We start from the raw sequence: 5,203 nt of genomic DNA on the forward strand, positions 1-5,203 counted from the left end.
GGAAGTCTTCTGAATCACAATTGCATCACAAATCTGAATAGTTCTGCACCTAAACGCGACAGACCTTGTACATTTTGAAAAATGTTTTTACTCCTGGAATTCTATTTCCTCTCGTCTTTCCCTAATTAGCTTCTGTATACTATTTAATCTAACCATTTCTTTTAATCTTCTTTACAAGACCAAATGTCCTTAAACTATCAGTGGACTAAAAACCTCCCGTTCAGATGCTTTCTATAAATATTAATTTAAAACAAATCAAATTATCACAAAATCAAGAAATATGGCACTCGGCTCTACCAATTGTGTGACTATGTCAGGAGGACTATTGGTTTCCGGCCTGTTAATAAAACAGTGGGAGATTCTTGAACATATGTGTTGAATAAATAAAAACAGATAAACACATATGCAACTATCTTGGACAGTCAACCCAAAGAACAGAAAAACCTTATAAGAGACAACATTTTCAGTACAAGTTTGGCCAACATCCAGGTATTCTGCCAGAGAGAATTTTGTTTTGGCTTTTCATAGTCCCATATCCCTCACAAAGTATAAGGAACAAGTTAAATTAACCCCTTATTTGAAGCCAAATACATTGGAAATGAATAATTTTCCCTATGCTATGACTAAACTGTCATAAGAAAATGAACTTGGAAGGATTATTTGTATTTAGATTTCTATTGTAAACATAAGATGCTATCGTGAAAGGCAATATTCCAGACAAAAGTAATTAATATGGAAACACAAGAGCAAGCCAGATAGCTTTAACTAGTTAATAGCAGTGATCTAGAAGCTATGAAAGCCATATAATTCAATCAGGAAGCAGAATGTTAAGCTTTTTGTCTCTGAAAAAGACTAGTTGCTCTGCACATATTGATTTGTATTACGTCCTCAGCCTCGTTCCCACGTGGACAGCTGCTAATGGAGTTGAAACTTTCGTGGAATGTCTTCAGCCACGTCTTAGTCCATTCTGACGGCCATAGTAAAAATAGATGACTTGACCAAATGCAGTGCATTTTGCTTATTTTCAGAGAATCAGCGGTATAAGATCAAGACACTGGTGGATGCCTCATCTGAGGAGGACACATCTGCAGACCACTAATGCCTCTTCCAGGGGCCTCCTGTGGCAGAGCAGCTGGGAATCTTTGTAGGGTCTCTTCTATAAGCCCCTAGTTCCACTCATGAGAGCTGTGTCCTGATGCCCTCATCACTGCTAAAGAGCTTAGCTCCTATCGTTGTCACCCAGGGGCGAGGATTTCAACATATGAATGTGGACTGGGGAAGCAGAAGCACTCAGTGCACAGGGAGCACGTGTCTCCTGTGAATGCACATACACACTTTGTATCAGCCACACTCATTGCACTCACCTCCATAATTTCTGGGGAAAATCTACTCTCACTTTGGATTATATCACATGTTATATGACTTTTCATTAAGAGAATCGGGTCAAAGCACAAAAGAAAGAAAAAAATATATATTGTACTTCAAATTTTTGCTGATCTTTTGAAAGCAGTTAATTTTTTGTTAATTTTTATTCTATATTTTTTTTCTTTTTAAGTTTCTTATAACTTTTTTGTTGTTCTTTGTCTTGTTTTGTCTTTAAACCAATTTTTCACAGTCATATCTGGTAACCTAAACAACTAATTTGAAGATAACACCACACAATGCAGCAACCATAGTTGAATTCCTATTAATTTGTTTAGCAAAATTTTGTATAGTTTCTAATTTTTTATTACTATTTCATATTCTTTAAAAAGAGAATAGGATATAACATTAAAAAGAAAAAGCAAATCACTAAGTTGGAATATTTCCTTTGTCACTGTTGTCCATCTCTCAGTCCCATAACACACACAAAAAGCAGAATTTTAGTATACTGGCTATTTACACTCCACAGCAAACAATATGTTACCTTTTCTATCACAGTTTCATTATCATTATTCAATGAAAAGAAAGATTTGTACTAATAGTGTCTGGACAGGATATTAAGTCAGCATCTTGTACTATGAATAACCACTATGAAGACAACAATATGCAATGTATTAATTATTGAAACTGTCCTACTAATTGGTTTTGAAACTGACTTATTGCTATTTATTTCTCAATAAAATTATTTTTTTAAAAAAGAATCATTATCCAAACATGATCAAAACTCTTTTTTAAAGCAAGACTTTTTGAGACTGGGTGTGATGGCGTAGTACCCCTGTAGTACCAACTCTTGGGGGGCTGAAAACAGGAGGATCACTATGAGTCTGATCAAGTAGACTCTGAACACCCTGTAGACACTTCCCTAAAAAAAATAGAAAACAAAGATCTTTGATTTCTGAATACTTCACTAAAGTGATAGAGCGAGATTTGTAAAATGTAGAATAAGAAGAAAAAAAAAAACCTCAAAAGTGCTCATGAATTTTGTCCTAACAATTGCACATACAGTAAAGAGGTATGAAGAAAACCATAATGGGTGGATAATCATTCATGGGATGATCCTCCCCATGATTTTAATGATCTCAGTTACCATTGTTTAGCACAAAATAAAAACAAATTATGAGCCTTGAGTTAAAGTACATATTGTTATGCACTGCAAACTATGGAGTTTGGAATGTGTTATTCATGACAGAGTGATAAAATGTAATGTTTAGAATTAATGAAGCTAACATTTTCATTCTTGGTCCCATGACTTATGCATGTAAATGACTGGTATGTTATTCATTTTTCCTTCAAATTCAACTCTGAAATAAGATTTATATATCATAAGACAGTACTACATGTATGACCATATATATAGATCCATGATTCATAATAGCTATTTCCTGAAAGTAATTTCTATATATACCCAAAAAATAAATGAATAAAGAAAATGCTTGTACACACAGTGGAGTATTATTCTGCTGTAAAGAAGATAAACTTGGGTCACCTGTAGGAAAACTGATGCCCTTTGAATTCATGATGTTGTGAAGTAAATCAGATGTACAAGCTTAATACTCCACATTTGCACTCATATGAGAAATCCAAAATATAAATAAAAGGGAAGATAAAGATAGATAATACAAAGTAGGGTTATGAGAAGGTGCTGTACTTTGCCACAAGTCACTTCTTCCCTATTCCAACTCCCTTTAGAAATTGCAATGTACAAATGATCAAAACTCCCTGAAGTGACACATTTTGTTTCTGAACATTTCACTAATGGTAAAGGAGTCAAGAGACAGAAGAAGTGGAGAGGGACGGAGGGGATGGAAACAGGATGAATATGTGTGATGTACATGTGCCACCTCCATACAAGGAATGGGATTGCAATGCACTTTACATGTGGACTAATGAAAAAAATACACCGAAGAAAATAGTGCCTACCCATACATCACAGCATGAGAATTAAATAGGTTAAATTAACATACACTGCCTATCAAATACTCAGCATATACTAAGTAAACACTGAAATGCATAGTATTATTATCTTTGCCCGATATTAGGAGATATTAGGAGAGTCCAATCCTATATTGTCTCATTATTTACTCAGCAATACTAGTACAAATAGTAAAATAGCTACTAGCTTTTGTTTGCTTAGTATATGCTGGGTATTTTGATAGGCAGTTTGTTAGTGTCCTTTGAAAAAATGAAATTGATAAAATCTCTAGCCAATCTTAGAAAAAAAAAGGAAAGAAAGATACTAATACTAAATCCAAATCTATTTAAAAACATACCAAAATTTAAATAACAGGCAAAGAGAAAACCAAGAGAAACAAACCATCACAGAGTGTTGGTGCAAACTAGATGAAATCTAAAGAATGCCTGCAAGGGAAAAAGCAGAAATAGAAAGATTTGCCTGCAGTTCACCATAGAACGATTTGAGAGCCCCAGTGGTGAGTTTTGTAGTTTCATGAGCCAGGGCTGCTGTCTAGGACAATAAGGGCCAGCCTCTGGTGTAACTATTCTAACTATTAAAACTCCACAGCACAGGGACATAAGATACATAAGAAAAATAAAGTTAGGGTAGGACTCATAGTCAAATACATCTCAGAATGTGATGGGACATTTTTAAACTTTCACCAAAGTAGAAATCTCTGAAAACAAAGCAAACAAAAAGCTAAACTAAATCATATCTTATAAACTTTAAAAAAATCTACTTTTAATTTTAAGTGAGCTACATATAAATATCAAGGCGTTTTTGAAGAGGAATCTGTTCAGTAAAGTAATGTCCATTCAGAACAGGTAGTAGCTGCACAAAAACTTCCATAATATAGCTTACAACCAGAAGCTATTTCACAATAAGCTATAGACTTAGAGTAAATACTATAAATCCTGACATAGCTACCTAAGTTACAATTATTGTTTATGTTAGGGAATGATCTACAGGGTGTTCAGGGTCTCACTACTAGTTTGGACTATTAGTGAGTCCTCCTGTTTACAGCCTCCCAAGAGCTGGGGTTACAGATGCATGCCACCACGCCCAGTCTCAATTGCCACCTCAGTGCACCCAGGGGCAGGGCTGGCACGGCAGGCTTGTGGATCAAACCCCCGTTGCAGGCACTAATCCACTGAGCTATTTGGCTGGCCCTGTAAGTTATAATGTAAAAAACCTCTAAAATAGTAGATTTCTAGAAAGAATTGCAGATTAATTACAAGCCTTGTTTCAGAAATAAAGCATCATAAGTGCATGAAAACAAATTGAAGTCAATGACTCATGAAGCATTCAAAATAGAAATAGATAAGGAGGAGAAATATAAAATCAAAGTAGATTGATAAAGGCAAAAATGATGAGAAAAATGACAAATATTTAAGAGATTTAGAAGTTTCAATGTACAGATAACAGGAATCCTTGTTAAAAACCAATTAAAAAGTAGTCTGTACTAAATCTGTAATTCAAGAAAATCATGCTTGGGATTTTAATAAACAAAACTACATATTATAAGAATACATAATCTGTTTGAAAGCATTTTGTGCAGTCATCCACAATGTATATATTTTAGTAAGATTAGCATGCTTAAAAAGCAAACACTTAAAAGCAGAAGAAAAAGAAAAATGAAAGTTTACTGTACTCAGGCAAAAAAAAAAAAAGCAAATGAAAATCAAATCATCATATGAATGCTGACAGCCACATCTTCTGACAGGAAGAATAGAGCAACATCTTTAAGAAGCTCCAAAAAAAATAAAGTTGAACAAAAGATTTTAGATGCAGAAATGCTCAAGATCAGTGGAAAGTGCATTGAACAGT

The sequence above is a fragment of the Octodon degus genome, unplaced genomic scaffold (assembly GCF_000260255.1).
Source record: "Octodon degus isolate 3935 unplaced genomic scaffold, OctDeg1.0 scaffold00085, whole genome shotgun sequence".
In the NCBI taxonomy this organism is placed as follows: Eukaryota; Metazoa; Chordata; class Mammalia; order Rodentia; family Octodontidae; genus Octodon; species Octodon degus.